The sequence below is a fragment of the Neophocaena asiaeorientalis genome, unplaced genomic scaffold (assembly GCF_003031525.2).
Source record: "Neophocaena asiaeorientalis asiaeorientalis breed wild unplaced genomic scaffold, Neophocaena_asiaeorientalis_V1.1 scaffold45, whole genome shotgun sequence".
Taxonomy (NCBI): Eukaryota; Metazoa; Chordata; class Mammalia; order Artiodactyla; family Phocoenidae; genus Neophocaena; species Neophocaena asiaeorientalis.
In genome coordinates this window covers 3,358,419-3,377,983 of record NW_020174642.1, presented here as the reverse complement: position 1 = coordinate 3,377,983, position 19,565 = coordinate 3,358,419, and the positions used below count along the sequence as shown (strand labels likewise).

At 41.9% G+C, this 19,565-nt stretch overlaps 1 protein-coding gene across 1 annotated transcript in view; it reads right to left on the bottom strand.

Annotated features, from left to right (window-relative positions):
* Positions 1-19,565, bottom strand: part of CLIC6 (CLIC family member 6) — a 43,524-nt gene that overhangs the window by 21,928 nt on the left and 2,031 nt on the right. The gene's annotated exons all lie outside the window — the stretch shown is intronic.

Below are 19,565 nucleotides of genomic sequence, written 5' to 3'. Positions count from 1 at the left end.
TAACTTTCCAAGTAGGTCCATGCTTGACCTCAACTCATTCTAGCCGTGGCCTGGGGTGACAATGACAGAATGTGAAAGAACAAGTTCAGAGTCTATTGGCCAGTGCAATAGGCAGAATAATGGCCCCTCAGAGGCCCACATCCTAATACTCAGAACCCGTGAATATGTTACCTTAATGGCAAAAAAGGACTTTGCAGATGTGATGGAGGTTATGGATTTGAGATAGGGAGGCTACCCTGGGTTGTCAGGTGGGCCCAGTCTGGTCACAGGCATCCTCAAAAGTGAGGACCTTTCCCAGCTGTGGTCAGAGAAGATTTGACTAGAGAACAACGGTCAGAGAGATGAATGTTGCTGGCTTTGCAGACGGAGAAAAGGGGGCCCCAAGCCAAGGAATGTAGGTGCCCTGTAGAAGCTGGAAAAGGCAACGACATGGATCTCCCCTAGAGCCTCCAGAAAGAAATGGAGGACCACTCTTGCCTTAGTTTTAGCCCAGTGAGACCTGTGTCAAACTTCTGACCAATGGAACTGTCAAATAATAAATCTGAGCTGGTTTAAGCCACCAAGTGTGTGGTAATTTGTTACAACAGCAATAGAAAACTAATATAGCTAATGATTCCATATGGGAATCCTAAACCTTTTCCTAAGACGATTCAGTGGATCAACCACACATCAGTCACACAGAAGGGTGAACCCTGAAGTAGGCAGCACTTAGCCTATTTCTAGAAACTTCCTGCATGAGCCTCTCCTCATTTGCCAGGGATTTGCAATGTTGTCGTTTGAAGAAGCTCTGTATTGAGCCCACCAATAGCCAAGCCAAGACCACAGCTCCTCTGTGTGGACTTGTGAATTACAATAGCCTTTTTGATCTGAATTATGGGGACGCCTGCCCGTTCCTCCACGTCACCTATGGGGCCACAAAGTCTGGCAGACAAGCCCCTAACACAGGGGGCTTGACTACTTGACTCAGCAGGCTGTATATTCCCCCCAATTTTTTAATTGGGTAAAACCGATCTGAGGATACGTCTGGCCAAAAATCTAACAAGGCACAGTTACAGATCATCCTCTCAAGATGACATTTTGCTCTTTTTAATCTTGGCTCCTTACTATGGTTTTTAGAACCTGCCTTCTCAAAAAGACTCTGGCATCAGGTGTGCAAGGTCTTCAAGAAGTTATTAGCGCCTCCTAGTGGTCTTGAGATGCACTTTCCGACTTCTCACCTTCCCTTTAAACACACCCATTCCTCATTAGGGTCTGGTGGAAAATGTCACAAATAAGTTTTTAGGCCCGGTAGGAGGCTAAACCTTCCCAATTTGCCTGGGACTCAGGTTTCCTGCTACCCAGGATTGTCAGTTTTCAAACCAGGAAAGACCTGGAAAGACTAGAGTGCCTTGGTCTCCATACCCATGACCCCCTGGAGACCCCACAGGAAAACTACCCAAAGAGGGCATTGTCTTCCTGTCCTTGGCACTGCAATAACTGGGTACCAAACACAATTGGGACCCAAACGGTAATGCCTTTACTAATGCAACTCTCTGTGAGAACAGCAGCTGACTTGAACACACGTTGCTCATGATAGGAAAATAACAGCTGAAGATCTGCAAATTATTTCTGGACTCTCATCGTGGTGGGTGGGAGAGTAGGGTCACCCCATATTCTGGGCAGAGCAGACCATGAAAAAGAAATTCTGACTTTCTCTAAACGTGTTCAGATTCAGTTTGTTCAGAATTCTCTAGCTCTTTCGCAAAATTCTTTAGAAACATGTAGTTTCCTGAAAAACAAACAAACTCCCTCTCTATTTTTCTTTGTAATGTTCATAAGTTTTAAGGAGGCCAAAGGTCTGAAGCTATCTATTTACAAAGATGAAAGTCTAGTGCCTTAAAGACACTCATGTTGGTTTCGATGGCCAACTTATGAAAGTTGTACAGATCTGGGTCAGGGAAGGAGGACACTGGGAATTTTATAATATTTTTTGTTCAATCTGAAACTAGTCAGTTAATCAGAAATATCTTAAAGGTTTTTGAGGGAATTCTCATTGTGGATTTTAGAATGCTTTCATTTTAACGTTGAAAGATGGCAGAAATCAGAGGCTTTGTGATTAACTTTCCAGGTAGAAGGCAGGGATCACCTGTATGGTGTGATATGTGAGTGTTGGGAGAATCCACCTGTCTAAAAACGCCCACATCATCCTTCCACAAAAGCCTGAATCTCAGAGAATTGTCTAGAAAAAAAGCCACTGCCTGTTAAGAAATGGTGCTGGTTACTCTTGTCTTCCCCAGGGCCAACCCAGGGGAGGACACCAGTCCCAGAAACTTCTAACCTTCCCACAGGCTGGCACTGTTTGTCCATTTCCTCATACACAGCATGAAAGGGTCCATTTTGGCAACACTTTCTACGCCTTCCTACAGGTGTTTGGTGAAGTGGCAAAGTCGTTTAAGTTCCTTTTGTAAAGGTACGCTTGTCAGATCTCATTTCAAAAAGTTCAAGGCACTTTTAAGAAGCCATATTAATTACTACAGCTGGTCACGATAGCTATGAAAGGTATTCAAAATATAAAATTAAATCCCAAAGACCTTGAATAACCAAAGCAATCTTGAGAACGAAGGCCAAAGCTGGAAGCTCACGCTTCCTGATTTCAAACTACATTACAAATCTATAGTAATCAAAATAATATGGTATTGGCATAAAACCAGACACATAGATTAGTGGAAACAGAACTGAGAGCCCAGAAATAAACCCACGCATGTATAGTCAATTAACTTACAACAGAGGAGGCAAGGATATACAATGGGGAAAGGACAGTCTCTTCAATAAATAGTGTTAAGAAAACTGGACAGCAACATACAAAAGAATGAAACTGGACCACTGTGTTACATCATACACAAAAATTCATTCAAAATGGATTAAAGACTTGAATCCAAGACCTGAAACCACAAAACTCCTAGAAGAAAACACATGCAGAAAGCTCCTTGACGTCAGTCTTGGTGACAATTTTTGTATTTGACACCAAAAGAAAAGGCAACAAAAGAAAAAATAAACAAGTGGGACTACATCAAACTAAAAAGCTTCTGCACAGCGAAGGAAACCATCACCAAAATGAAAAGGCAATTTACTGAATGGCAGAAAGTATTTTCAAATCATATATCCGATAAGGGGCTAATATCCAAAACATATAAAGAACTTGTACAACTCAACAGCAAAAAACCCTCAAACAATCCGATTTTAAAATGAGCAGAGGATCTGAACAGACATTTTTCCAAAGACATGCGGATGGCCAACAGGCACATGAAAAGATGCTCAGCATCACTCATCATCAGGGACATGCAAATCAAAACCACAGTGAGACATCACCTCACACCTGTTTCAGAATAGCTATTATCAAGAAGACAAAAAATAACAAGTGTCGCAGATGGTGTGGAGAGAAGGGAACCCTCACGCACTGTTGGTGGGACTGTAAATTGGTGCAGCCACTGTGGAAAACAGTATAGAAGTTCCTCAAAAAATTAAAAATAGACCTACCATTTGATTCAGCAATTCCATTCCTGGGTATTTATCCAAAGAAAATGAAAACACTAACTCAAAAAGATACATGCACCCCCGTGTTCATTGCAGCACTATTTACAATAGCCAAGATATGGAAACTAACTAAGTGTCCATCAATAGATGAATGGATAAAGAAAATGTGGTATATGTATATGTGTGTATACATATATACACACACATACATACATATATATACACACACACACAAAGGAATATTATTCAGCTATTAAAAAAGATTGAAATATTGCCGTTAGTGACAAGATGTATGGATTTTGAGGGCATTATGTTAAGTGAAATAAGTCAGACAAAGAAAGACAAATACCATATGATCTCATTTATATGTGGAATCTTAAAAAAAAGAAAAGCAAAACAAGCTTAGAGATACAGAGAATGGACTGATGGCTGCCAGAGGTGGGGATGGGGGTGAAATGGGTTAAGGGGGCCGAAAGGTATAAGTTTCCAATTATAAAATAAATAATTCATGAGGAGGTAACGTACAGCATGGTGACTATAATTAATAATACCATACTGCAGACTTGAAAGTTGGTAAGAAAGTAGATCTTAAAAGTTCTCATCACAAGAAAGAAAAATATTTGTAACTCTGTGTGATGATGGATGTTAACTACACTTACTGTGGTGATCATTTTGCAATAAATACAAATATCAAATCATTATGTACATCTGAAACTAATATAATGGTGTATGTCAATTATACCTCAATAAAAACTAATTAATTAATTAAATCAGGTATACTGAAAAGTAGCAACCTTAGGTACTAAATAGATTTGGTTTTCTAAATTAAAGTTCGTAGTAGATCTCATGGATGACATATTCACTGAAAATTTTTGCTTCATTTTAAAGAACAAAGAGAAATGCCTAGTCGATCAGGTAATTAGTTTCTCCTGCCAGTGTCTTGTTTAATGAAATAATGGAATTATCCCTAAATGGTTTTTGCAACTTCAACAAGAAGAGCAAACAAATGAACAGCTCCCAGCACAAACAAAACTTCTCGTAAAGGAGAGGGGCAATTATGTAATGCACAATGGGAGATGCCAGATCAATGGTATAGTGGGAAGGCACTTTTTAATTTAAATGCAACTTTATTCAGTTCAGACCTATATCTTCATGTTTAAGAAACCTAAGCTACATCAACTTGCTAATTTTCCCCGCTGCTTCCTTTTCTCCTGGCCACTGAGTTGAAGGTAAGCCTGCATTACTAACCAGAAACCTCAGGTTTCACAAGTTTAGGTTCAAACCAACCTGTCATCTTGTATCAGTGAAAAGAGACAAAAAAATCAACCAGGAGTACATAAAATCACATTGTGTATAAAATAGGAAAAGTTGGCTTTATGCTTCAAAACCAGGAAAGTCAGAGTCAGAACCCCCCCAAAAAACATATGGAGTTTAGGAAAACCACACAATTGTCCTGGAACTGTGCTCGACAGGGTAACTAGTCCCATTTTAACAATTAGATTTCATTTTGTATTTCCTTGTAATCTGAGAATTCTTACAAGGTCAGGGGTTCCTAGATCATGGATAATTAACTTGCTGAACTTGAAAGGTCCTTGTCAGTGAGCAGAGGTACACAGTACCACCTTGTAGTGGTACTACAAGGTGCTAACCTTGATGTTAACCTTGATGTTAGCAATTTGAACGGAGAGATTTTAGAAGACTTCAGACGTTACAGAATTATCTGGAAGCTTTACCTTCCTCCCTTTCCCACTGTTAGTTATATGACTATATTCTCTGGCCTGGCTTGACCCACGCAACAGGGAAGGTCTGTGGTCTCAGACCAAAAGGGACCAGCCAAGTTCCAAATTAGGAGAAACACCTAACTGGCTGACCAAGGCCAAGGCTAATGCCCTGGCTTTATTATACAGAAGTCTTTTCTGTGCCACAAGCTTTTTTTGGTGAACTCTTTCCCCACCCTCACCCCTGAGGAAGAAAAAAGAGGGAGTGCTATCCTGTTTCAAGATTCCCTAACCCTGACCTATTAGGTCAAAAAAAAAACAGTGACCCTGGGGCCAGCTTTGCAGTGGTTCACAAACCAGCCAATGAGCAAACAGTTCAAGGGCTCCTGTTTTCAAAAACGACATTTATGCTAAGTGGCTAGGAACTGGTGTCCCTAATTTGTTGCAAATCTTACTGTGGCCCCAGCAATCCAGTTCCAGGGCAATGGATCCCTTCATCTGCCTTGTGGAGAAGGACACACCGACACCACAGGAGAAGAGGCTGGGGATTTCTCAAGATGTTCATTTATTATCCTAAATCCAATCTGGGCAAGGCCAGTTTCTTACGGGAGTGTCTTATTTCAGTTTTATAAGGCTTGGAAAACTGGGATTCAGAGATCAAACAACAAAATATTACTTTTTATGTAGAATAACTTGAAAATACTGTATACTAGGGTGCCTGTAGGTAATTAACTAAGTAGGAAAAGACATGTGCTCTGTATTCCAGGAAGAAAATAGAATGTGAAGATTTTGTGAGGGTTCTCATTTATGTTGCCAAAATAAAGGCATCCACCCAGATATGAAAATGAGAGAGTCAAGGAGATTTACTGGGCCAGGGAAAGGACTTATTAGGTCTTAGATATCCTAAGTGGGCTACATGCCATGCTTGTCCATCCATGGGCACCATGTAAACCAGACCTGCTCTGGTTCCCTGCACCCCATCTGTGTTCAAATCCACACTAACCGATAATGAGCTGCAAGACCCTGGTCATAGAGACCTTCCGACAACACCAGGAGAAGAGGCAGCTGAGGGGGCTTGGTTTGGCACTATCTCGTTTGGCACGAGGGTAAAAATGGCACAAAACACTGGGTGCCCCAAAGCAGGAAACAAAACCTCGTTCTGAAAGACAAAATTGTGCAAAAATAATAAAAGAAAAGATTTCCTTTTATGGAATTTGGGATGTTTAAGAATGCTTGAGAATGTTTGCTGAATCGATGAATCCATGAGTCAATCAATCAATCAATGACCCCCTCAAAACACATTGATGGTCAGCACTCCACCGCACTGTGAACAGAAATACTCAGTGTCTGATGCGTAACACATCCTCAAGGTGGACAGGACAGCGACGATGTGGCAGAAGGAGAGACCCCACCCCCCAGAGAAGAGTCAGCTTCCAGAATTCCCATGCTTTACTCTATTCCTGACCCAGTTTGGGGAACCCATTGTGTTGAGAGCATTCCGAAATCCCACCTACGGTGGATACAGTTTAAAGCCGTAAACTCACTTCACATTACTATTCTCTGTGAATCGGTTTAATAACTTCAGGGGATTTTTAACCCTTTCCATTTTTATTCTGACGTTATTGGCGCAGGAAGTAAGAACTTAATAAGTCATACTCTACAAACCTCGAAAAGCCAATTCACCTAATTTGCCAGAATAAGGTATAGTTCTGAAAATCTGGACTGAAGATTAAAACATAATTCTGTTACTGAGATATCACCCGCTGCTACCTTTTGGTGGAAAGACGTGCATAATAAGTGGCCCTGGGAAAGATGACGGAGTTCAACTGATATATTCACTGATGTTCCCAAGGAAACAATGATACAAGAGAAGATTATTTTCTTTGCCAAGAACTAAAGGAACAACTTTTGTAGAAATGCCCAATAAACTACAAAATTGGGGGAGGAGTGTCCAATGAAAGACAAAGTGTTCTGAAGGGTATATAAGCCCTTTAAGTGGGTGACAGAGATGACATGAGGAGAAATCAATAGAAAAGTGATAGAGTCCCTTAAAGTACTAAATTCTTAACTAATTTCACAATTTCTGTTAGGGGCAAGGAATGCAGGAAAGCTTCTTTCTTTGGGGAGATTCTGACATGGCAGTCATCGGAATTTGATATCCTAGCTCAAATTCTGGAATTCCTACTTGCGAGTCTCCCTTAGAGACTGAAGGACACCCACATTCATGAGACACACCACTTACTGAGGTCCGATAAGCTCTCCTCCGGCACCCTCTGCCCAGGCTTTTCTCAGCTATGCATCATCATCTCCCTTCTTCCTCTATAGTCTGTGCCAGCAAAGTCCCCACTGGTCTTATCCCCACCTCTTGGTTAGGGCAGGAAGGAGCCACGTGGGGTGGCGCCAGAGAGCAGAACACTCTGCAGTTAGGAGGGACGAGGGTCCGTGGGCAGGTGAGCAGAGAGCTGGACCACGCAGCTGGGTTCCCATATCACCACCCATCATCCTGCCACGGTCAACAGGAAGGGCTGTAGGAGGCTGCTTGCCCGTAAAAGGCCAGCGGTTCCAGCTGTACCATCACCATGACTACTGTGTAGCACAAACCATCTGAAGGTCTTCTCAGTTTCTTTAACTTTTCTGCAAGGCAGAGGGAACGCGAACTGGAGAGGAAACTGCCCAGTTGGCTCCCTGGACTTGCGCCCCTCCTGGTTCCTCTTCTGCCCTCTGGTGGAGCCAGCGAGGACAGCAACAACCAATAAAACCCAGCACCAGAAACAAGGCTCCTTGCAGGTAAGAATCGTGGCCCTCATTTTCATACCTTTGTTGGTGTTGTTTATTGTTATCATACTAGCTCATCCCATGACACAAACATTACGCATCACACTTCTTGTAAGCTTATAAAGGAGAAATGTATAAGTGCAGCGAGTATTGTTTTTCTTCTTAAAGAAATAAATGACTACACAGTTGATATCATTTTCTAGACGGACTCTGCACACCCAAGGAGGGGAAAGCTTTGCTTACTTCTCACTCCTCCATAACCTTAGAACTTAGGGACGATTTCATTCCTCATTACACCTGGATCCTAAGGAATATATCTTAGATCTTAAAACTTTGAAACAGATCTGAGCTTTTCAAAAAGCCTATGAAACCTAAATTCATTCCCAAGAATGTATAGTATTTATTCTTTTCGACTGTCGTAACAATGTCTTATTAGGTGGATTAGGTGGGTGACCACCCTTGACCCACAAACTTAATCACTGAACCCAATTGCTCTTAGCTTTAAATTCTGGCCAAAGGCTTAGTTATGTCGGTGTTCATTGTCACAGTGGGTGGAATCAACTCATAAGAAGTACACGGACGAACAAAATGAAACTGGCTATTTATCCTCCTATATGAATTATGCTTTAAAAACTCTGGGCCTATTTTTAATCCTTATTTAATAATATGGCCTGATACCAACTGAAGCTTTTACACAGAGATGAAAAGCTTATTTCCTTGTAAAATTCTCACAAGGAATTATTACAACAAAGGAACACCTTGTTCTGGAAGACCAGCTTAATAACGCAGCCTGTTTCTCTATAGCCTGGTGGTTTATGTTCTTGAATGACTGAGCGTGTTCCATTTCTTAGAGTGACTCCAAAGGGGAAAACGCACGCACCAAACAGAAGAACTGGCCATACGGAGCCCTCCTTTTACCTGCACTGCCCCCCACCCCGCTTGGAACTACTTTAACCCGCTCTGCACCTCTCACCTTGGCCATCTTTCCGCCCACTCAGATTTCACCGGCTTAGAAGTGTCATAAGTCACATGTCCCAGTTACCTTTCGCCCGGTAACAAATCACTCCACATTTAACAGCCTAAGTTGTGTGCTTTATTATATATCATGATTTGTGAGTTAGGAATTTGGGTAGGGTAAGACTTGCCTAAATGATCCTACTATTCCATGTGACGTTGACAAGGTCACTCAGCGGTGTTCAGCTGATGAATGGGCTGGTCCCAGGGGTTCAAGACAGCTTCACACACTTGTCTGGTGTCTTGGCAGTTTGGCTGGAAGGCTGTGCGGCTGGGATGGTCAACTGGAGCACCTATAGGCAGCCCCTCCAGTACACTGGCCTCAGGGGCCTCACTGAACAAGGCAGAAGCTGCACGGCCTTTTGTAATGAAAACCACACAGCACCACTCCCACCATAGGCTACTGGTTACCAAGTGGTCACAGAGGTCAGGCCACATTCAGAGGGAGGAGAACCAGACCCCACTTCCCAATGGCAGGAGGGTCAAAGGATCTGTAGCCTTCTTTAATCCACCACACTATCCGATTTCAGGGTGTGCTGAAATGCTCAAATCATTTACTTATAGATCCAAGTCTTGACTAACTTGAACTGGTTTAAAAATTGTTTAGCAGTGCCTAAAAGCAATGGTGTTGTTTTGTATTACCCAGTGATGAGCAGAGCACTGTATCTGCAGTACTTACTAGAGCGTATCCCACTAGCTGGAGAGTAACAGAGTAATCTTACTTTATCGCTGCTGTTCACGATGCAAATAATCATAATATATTGGTTAAAATGGCATTAACAAAAAAAGTCTCCCTCCATATCTGATGTGTCAATACCTCTGAGTTTTCTTAAGCACGGAATTCTCTGTTCAGAGAGTTAAATGACACCAAAAAGCCATTGAGTGCAACCCACACTTCATCTCGTCTGACCATTTATGGGAAGAGAGTTGAAGGCATCCAGCCTGGATGGAGTTCAAGCAAAAGGAACAAAGTTGGGGAGAGATTAAATCTTTCCAAGATTCTTTGAACTCACCGTGTCCAACGGCCTGACACCAAAGGTACCAAAAAAAAATGTGTTAATCATCCTCATTTAGGAAGAAAGCCTTATGTCTCTAGATCTCCAATAACACCTTTATGCTGGGTGATCTTCATAGCACATGACAGCTGAGATGTGCTGCATGTCTTGGTCATGCTTGTGGCCACTGTCCTAAGGGCGCCATCAGAACCCCTCGTGTGCCCCCAGCCAGGGAAGAGAACAGGTGCCTCCCTACCCTGATCCTCATCCCCACAGCCCACTGTGGCTGGAGGTGGGCCAGCGGCACCATAGGGGATGGATAGGTGTGCAGAATGAGGGTCTTCCTACTGGCCACCCTCACCAGCAAAGAGTCTCACTGGCCGGAAGGCAGAATCTCACAGGTTTGAAAGGGAACCCAGTCTCTCGCTTCTCCAGAACAGCTCTAAGCTTGCACACTCGAAACAAAAAGGGGGCACTGAGACTAGTAGCTACTTAACCAGCACATACTGCTCCTCCTTTATATCAATAAGAATAAGTGGCTGTCTCTTAGATATGACAGAGAAATGACTGTAAAAAGGGCTTATGGAGTGGCCCATATCGGGGCTCGAGACCCTCTTTGCTTGTGCATTATAGTTATGGAATTGAGATTTGTTGTGGTAAATACTACAGCTACATTGCTCTGCTCATCACTAAATATAAAAAATAATAATAACTCCAGTGCTTTACGCACTGCTAAAATTTTCTTAAACCAGTTCAAGTTAGCAAAGACCTGGATCTAAATAAATGATGTGAGCATTTCGGCATACCCTGAAATCAGATAGTGTGGTGGGTTAAAAAAGGCTACAGATCCTTTGACTCTCCTCCCATTGGGAAGTGGTCTGATTCTCCTCCCTCTGAATGTGGCCTGACCTCTGTGACCACTTGGTAACCACTAGAATATGGCGGGAAAGGCCATGTAGCTTCTGCCTTGTCCACTGACCCTCCCTGAGGCCAGCATACTGGAGTGGCTGCCTGTAGGCGCTCCAGTTGACCATCCCAGCCGCACAGCCTTCCAGCCAAACTGCCAAGACACCAGACAAGTGTGTGAAGCTGTCTTGAACCCGTGGGACCAGCCCATTCACCAGCTGAACACCGCTGAGTGACCTGCATCACTCCTCCATTTTGGTCGTCACCTGTATTCCTTACCATAGTCTCCTGCCATGGAATTAGAAAGGTAAAAATTATTTTTAACAGGCCTAGTACTTTAATAGTTGGTCAGTTACCGTGCTCAGACAAAAGCCAACGTCTGTAAATGCAATCTGACAGTTGAGGCATCGCTGGCTTAGATGGAAAGAATCTACGAAATCATAAAATTTACATTCTGTAAAATGTGCCATTAAAAGCTGACCACCCCCTCCCGGCATAGAAAACGAACTTATGGTTAACAAAGGGGAAAGCAGGAAGGAGGGATAAATTAGGTGTTTGGGATGAACAGATACAAGCTACTACGTATAAAATAGATAAACAACAAGGACCAAGGACCTACTGCATAGTGCAGGGAGCTATATTCAATATCCTGTACTAAACCACACTGGAAAAGAATGCAAAAATGTGTGTGTGTGTGTGTGTGTGTGTGTGTGTGTGTATAACGGAATCACTTTGCTGTACACCAGAAACTAACACAACACTGTAAATCAAAAATAAAAATCACAGCTGACCACGCATTTCAGTCCACCTGATATAGTAGCCCCGTTTGTTCACTGCCATCATTCGTTGATCCATGCGCTGTACACAGCACAGCCTTCCAGAGAGAGGGGAGTACAGCAGAAGGGCAGAGCCCTTGCGGTCAGAGATCTAGAGGCCAAATCTCTCCTTTCTGTCCGTCGGCACCCAGGCTGCCATCCCGCTCTGCCCACCTGTCCCACCAACCCCTCCCCCACGCCACGTTCTCCTCCCTCACACAGCATCGTAATTATCTCCTTCCGGATCACTCTCTAAGGCTGAGGCTGCAGAAAAGCAGGAGCTGTGTTCATCACTGTTTGTCACTGTAGTACCCCCAGCCCCATGCAGAGTGCCTGGTACATGGTGGGTACTCAATAAACATTCACTTTCAATAGCCTACTTGGGTCCAAAATACCACTTGGTAGTTTGAAAGACTGAGAAGCAGCTTTTCTTTGCCCCATATCAAGACTCAACTTTCAGATGGATGACCAAGTAAAGAAGGAAAGAGAAAGAGTAAGTTGGCGTAGAGTCCATCAAACGAGTAAAAATGGAGAATTTTTTTAATCTGACGATCTTGCACGCATATATAAAATCAGACTTTCCCTCACAGACTGAATAAATATATATCAACATGGTCTGTGTTTCTCCATAAAGCTACCCTTCCAGAAGCTTCAAAATTACCTTTCCAAACAATCTTTGATATTTGTATATTTCCATCCTCCCTCTCATCAAACATAAGCTAAGGGTAGGCTTCCACAATTCACTGGTCCTCTACAGATAGGATTTGTGATCAATCTGTACACATTTTGGTCAATTCTTTCAACGCATGGAATCCAAAAAGAACATCTGGCTAGGAGACACAACCTTGGAAACAGTACTGATATCGCTTTATCGCAGATGATTACTAATCACGAATCCATTTCGGAAGATGGCAAGCCAAGATCAAAGTGATATACCTTCCATTTTCAGATGGAGCAGGGTTGGGCATGAAATGACGCTGCTATCTATACATTTTAAGCTCTGTTTTGAACAGGAATTCATACAAGGTAAGAAAGAGTTTGATCCTGGAAGGGTGTGTGCTTGATAAAATGTAACCTGCTAATTAGAACAAAGAACAAAGGTAGGGAGGCAAGATTTAAAATACCTAATCCCTCAGGATTTAAGAAGTTATAGGATAAAAAGTAAAAGAGAGCATTTAAAGATTCTAGGAAATGAAGTTGAAGTTTCTAAGAGTGCTATCACAGCCTATGCTTTGTTTTCCCAAGTATCAATTATAAGAAATTACTAAGACTAAAAGGATAAATTACGCCAGTACAAATAGTCAAAACGGTCCCATAAAAACATATGCAACATATGACAGAGATCTAATTTCCTTAATATAAAAATCGGGAAGAACAAGACCCAAAGGCAATTTGAAAACAGGCAAAGGACATAAGTGGCCAGATCACAGAAAAATAGATACTAATGGTTTTTAAATACATAAAATTAAACTCAATCTCACACATACTAAAAGAGATGTGAATTAAATGACAATGGACATCATTTTTCACCTCTCCGATTCAAAAAAGTTGGGGAATACACTGAGTGGGGAAGCAAACACAGCACTCGTATGGTGTCAGGGGAGCATTATTTGGTATAACCTCTTTGAAGAGGAAATTTAATAAAAGTTATAAAAATCTTAAATATGCATATCCTTCCTCCTAGCAATACCATTGCTAAGAATTTAGGTTCCATATATGATTGTACATCCGTGGAGGGATTTTTCACTATAGCATTGCTTAACGTATCAAAAAGAGGTAACTACCTAAACATCCATCAGTAGGAAACTGATTGTAGAATACACCCATTACTAGAAAAATGCAAAATTTTTAACAAGAATGTGAGAGAGCTACAGGCACTGATAGGGAATGATTTCTAAGATGTGATGTTAAGTAAAGAATGTACGGTATAACCGAATGTATTTCCAGTGTACTACTTTTATGAAAAAAAAAAGTAGGTGTGGTTTTTTAAAAATATGTCCACAAATTCTTTGACTTTCTCTTTAAAAGGTGGAATGGAATTCCAATTTTCCTGAAGGCTGGACTTAGTTAAGAGAATAAGACAGAAATGACTGTGTGACTTCTGAGACAAGGTCATAAAAGGCATTCTTCTCTCTTGGATCCCCCTGCTCTGGGGAAAGCCAGATGTCATGTTTGAGGACACTAAAGCAGCCCTATGGGGAGGGTCCAAGTGATGAGCAATTGAACCTCTTGCCAACAGCCATGTGAGTCAACCACTGTGGAAGTGGATCCAGCCACAATCAATCTTTCAGATGAGACCACAGCCCTGCAAACATCTTGGCTACAACTTCAGGAACCAGAACTACCCAACTAAGCTGCTCCCAAATTCCTGATGCAGAGAAACTGTGAATAATAAACGTTTATTGTTTTAAGATGCTAAGTCTCAGAGTAATTTGTTACACAGCAGTAAGTAACTAAAACAGTGAGGATACTTACGTATATGTTTGAATATGCACAGAATATCTCTAGGGAGGAAACTGAGAGCATGGGCCTCAGGCATGGAAGAAGATTTATTTTTCATCACATTGTATTGTTTTATAAGTTTTCCTTATCCTAATATATTGTTTTTTCTTTTAAAAAAGTACATTTTACAAAAGAATCTCATGGATTACATGAATGACCAAACTGCATAAATATCTTTAACCTCTATTTTATTTCAATTTTTTAAAAATTTAATTTACTCAACTTTTGAAATAAAGTAGAAGAAAATAGTAAAATAAAAGTTGAAATATTTTAGAAGATATCTCCCTCAACTTTGCCCAGATACACAGCCCAGTTTACAAATCATCACTCTGTCAGAAAAAGAGCAGAGAAAATCGATGATGGAAAAGGAGACGCTTAGGAGATTTAAGCATCTACCTCCCCAACTCTCAGAGAAAACTTCTCTTTGCTGAATATCAAAGGAGCTCAGAGAATGGCTAGTGCAGAGCCAGACAATTTTAGAAAATCTTGAAGAATTTGTGCTAGGGATTATCAAAGGGTCCCACTCTCTGTGTCTCCCCAAGTACAACTGAATCAATAACTCTTTAGTGACCACCACTGTATGTGCAGGTCGTCCTATATATACTCTCATAGCTTCCTACTCATCCTTGATCCCATCTTCTCTTCCTACCAGCATTACCAGGGTGCCCATTATGTACCAGACCCTGTGCCAGACTATGACATCTTCAGGGAGAAGAGTGTCTCTGGCTCTTCCACGAGGGACACTAGACTGGGGCAGTGGGGAACGGGGCTTGAGTCCAGCTTCTCACTAGCCAAGTCACCTTGAACCAATCATCCATCCATCTGGTTATTTACCTACAATTACCAAAAATCACTGATTGAGGACCTCCCACGAGCCCATCACCACGCCAGGCAGTAAGGACGCCCTGTGGATCTCATGTGCATGCACTGTGTACACACGTGTGCATAAGAAGTTAGCAAAGCACGATGTTCCACCTTGGTTTCCACCCCAACTAACCTTGTATGATTTCACAGATGTAATCTGTAAGTAAGTGGCGTTGACACTCAGAAAACAAATGACCAAAAAATGTCATTTGGGGGGAAAAATTAAAGTCCCTGAAGTGCATTTTTGCTCATTTCCCTTCTAAACACATAATTCATACTTAGTTATGAAAATAACATCTCCCTTTCAAGCTCTTCAGAGACCAAACCCCACAGAGCAGGTCTCAGCCTGCTCACACATGGCTAAAGATGCACAGACAGCTACAGCCTTCTGACCCACCAGGAGTGCATCAGATGTTGGTCCCTACAGACCCCCGCCCCACTCTCATCCCCCCATGTGATATGACAATGCTTGGGAGGCTTGATTTATTTACTTATTTATTTGGGGAGGGGAGGTATCTCCAGGTGACAGTGCTCATTCAAAGGCTTGTCTTTTTTTTTTAACTTTTTATTTTATATTATAGTCGATTAACAACGCTGTGATAGTTTCAAGTGCACCGCAAAGCGACTCAGCCATACATATACATGTATCCATTCTCCCCCAGACTCCCGTCCCATCCAGGCTGCCACATAACATTGAGCAGAGTTCCCTGTGCTGTACAGTAGGTCCTTGTTGGTTATCCTCAAAGGCCATGCCTTTCTCAAGTTCTACTTTGTTCCGTCCTCAGTTTCACCTCCCTGGAGAACCCAAATGTGATGACAAATGCAAGTTTTCTAGCTCAGTGTTAGCTGTGTATTAGTGGTTATATGAATGATCTCCGAAACGTAATTTAAGAAATTCTTAGACTCTGGCCCAGGATTATTCACTGGTCACATTAAGATTTTTTAAGTCATGTGAATTTGCCAGAAAATCCATATCTCAGACTATCCCATCCCTAGATACTGCCTCAAAGTATTAGACGAACCGAACCTGTAAGTGAGACTTCCTTAGCGACTAAACCACCACAGCTGCTGAAGTCCTGACCTTACGCTATGGTGTTAGAATTTTGTTTGTCGTTTGTTGTTACTATGTTGGTGTGTTATTATGTGGTCCTCCTTCCTTTGCACGAACAAAGAAGAAAAGAATCTTTCTTACTAAATATATTGCAGGGTTGCTGTATAATTAGATGGTAAATAATGAACACTGCTTTGAGAAAACAGAACTAAAAATTAGCAATGGTCAGCAATTCATTTACCATACAATAATTCAAGGAGGCTTTCCTGTGGCCTGTTCTATACATTCCTGGCTCTTTTACATCCAAGAATACATTCTTGCATACGTAGAGAATAAAACAAAATGACTAATAAAATGACAATTCTCACAAAGATGGGGAACATAAACCACCAGGTGGCTAAAATTAGAAGCAGATTTTATTATTCCATTTTACTGGGTCGTATGTCATTACTTTCTGGTAACCAATACACTTATTTTTTTAAACAGGAAGAAATGTAAAAGTTAAAAGTTCCCAAATAGAATGAGGGCTAGTTAATTTTAAAAATTGTGTTTAGCAGGCTGTCACATGAAGCCTGGGAGAATGTTCTCTCCTTAAAGAACAGTTTTACACATCAATCACGGAATCAAAAACCCACCAAGACACACTTGCCTGACATGTTTACAAAACCCAGGAGGTCAGACGTCCATTATGGAATACAGCGTCCAGATAAAGTGGAGCCCAAAGAAGGAACCTAGAGAAGGTTAAATCTGGCAAAGAAATCCTATTCTGAACTAATTTAAGGATTTTAAATCGAGTATTACAAACTCCAGAGCTAAAATAGTCTAAAGGGTTTTTGCTTGATTTGTTCTTTGGGAGCTTTTGTTTTTCAAGAGAATGATTAGAAGGATAAGAAGAAAGTAAGGACTTCCCTGGCAGTCCAGTGGTTAAGACCCCATGCTTCCAATGCAGGGGGCATGGGTTCGATCCCTGGTCAGGGAACTAAGATCCCGCATGCAGTGTGGCATGGCCAAAAAACAAGAAAAAGAAGAAAGTGAGATATGCCTTAACAATCCTACGGGGCACATCCTAGGTGACCCTCAGAAGCTGTATCAAGCAGTAGTTGCTTGAAAACCAATTTCACTGTCTGGAGATCCATTTGTTTCCTTAAAGAAAGGAAAACAACAACTGAGCACCAAGCCAATCATCAAACATTCTGGTTAAGCAGTCCACGACATGCCCCCTTGCCTCTGCCTTCACAAACTACTGAGCAGAGTCTGAGAAAACAACTTGTTTTTACCTTTCATAATATTCTTTTCCCCAGAAAATGGAGGTAATTAGGAAACTAGAGATATTTGCCAGAAATAAATAGATAAATAAAATGGCAGGGATGGAATGGGAAAGGGATTATTCCTATGCAAAATCAATGAAAGTTTATCAGAGCTGAGCAGATGTAACAATAAGAAGTCACATTTATAGCAGGCTTATTTCAAGTCAGGTACTGTTCTGAGTGTTTTATACAATCCTAATTTTGAATGTCCCTCAAACTCATGGAGTAGGAACTATGATTGTTCCTGTTTTATCCATAAGCAACAAAGGCACAGAAAGATCAAGTAACTTGCCCAAGGTCACACAGCAAGAAAGGAGCAGAGCCAGGATTTGGTCCCAGACCCACTGGCTCTAAACTCTGTGCTGTTGATCACTACAGTCTACTATCTCACACAGGCAGCCACCCGTTCACACACACCTTCACGTTCCAGACCTGTGCTCCACGTTGGAGACAGCACGCAGAAGGTAGTGCCATGTGTGAGTGGAGCTCAGACAGAGGGATATCCAACCCAAATTGGGGTTGGAAAAGTCTCGCCAAAGGAGATGATGGCCACGCTGAATCTTGGACACATAGCAGATAGCCAGGCAGGGAAGACCGGGAGGGGTGAAGGGAAGGAAACTCGATTCAGGTACAGCACATGCAAAATTTCCAGGCAGAAAGGAATGTGGTTCCCTCTAGGACCAGTAAGTAGTCTAACAAGGCCGGCAGAGCGGTACCATGGGTAGCAAAGCTGGGTGGGAGGGATACTCAGGCAGTGCCAAGGAGACAGGAATCACATCGCGGATAGCCTTGTGACCTGGCTAAGGAGTGTGGATTTATCTGAAAGCCTGTAATAAACAACTGAAGATTATACTAGGAAACAAAATGATCAGATCTTTTCTTTCTTAGCTCACTGGCTATGACAAAGGGACTAGATTCGAGGGAGCCGAGGATGGAAGCAGAAAGACTATTAGGAAGCTGTGTTTCCAAGCTGTAACAAGAGGCTGGAATTATGTAGTCAGACGACCAGAACAAGGGGAAATTTCTTAAACCAAGGAGCAGATTTGGGGCACACACAGCAACACTGTGCTCGGATTTCCCCCTCCCCTAACTTCCCTGAAGTCTTCTGGCTCCGAGTGACCCTCCTAGGGATTGCACCCTAGCTTATGTCCCAATACATAATCTTAAAATGTCTCAGCATCTTAAAATTTGCTCAGAACAGCACAGTGAAGAAACGCAAGGCTGTTCTTCCCAAACTCTCTTGCCACCCAAAGAATTCCTGAAATTCTGATCTTAATCACTTTGGGAACTGTTTTTTTTTTTTTTTTTTTTTGGCTTATTAAAATTTGCTTATATTTCTCTCCCAAGGAGGTTTAGGTCATAACCGGCCTCTATAAGCCTGAAAGTATTTTGGAAGGATTATGATTCAACATACAATGCACATTCTTGACCTTATTATCTGCTGTTTTCCCCATCTGGCCAAAGGTCTTTGGGAAGGGCTTTTTCAACAAAGATCCTCCTGTGAGCTGCCCCCGGAACCTAGTTCCTCATTTGTGATGTCTTGTGGGAATGTCTATTTAAACCTAAAACTTCCTCACTTGTGTCTCTACAGAATCCTTGTCCTCTTTGAATCTTTGAAGTAAGGCTGAAACTAGGACATAAAGGCAGACGATGTTCAAGTCGTTAGCATCTTCCAAAGTAAATGTTAAATGTTCAATATATATTACAGTATTTAAATAAACTTCCACTTTCCTCCCAAACATACCTTATCAATTCTACAGAAATGGAAGACCTTTTTGGAGCTGAAAATTTGGGCCCACTCTGGGTCTCTGAGGTTTGAGTCCGGAGATACTTCTCACATGACAACCTACCTGTTTGCATTTATTCACTTTAGGTATTAACGTTTCCTTTGGCAGAAATTGCTTTGAACATCAGCAGGGCTGGGTGGGGTTTTGTTTTCGTTTTTTTAAGTGAATTCTTTAATAACCTCCTGACTAGAAGGGCTAGTTAGGATTTTCAGTACAAAGGACAGGGGGACGCTGGACCCGCATCCCCATCTCCCACCACTCTCACCTCAACCTTTTTGCTTCCAAACCCTCAGTTCTTCTTTGTAACGCTCCTTTACC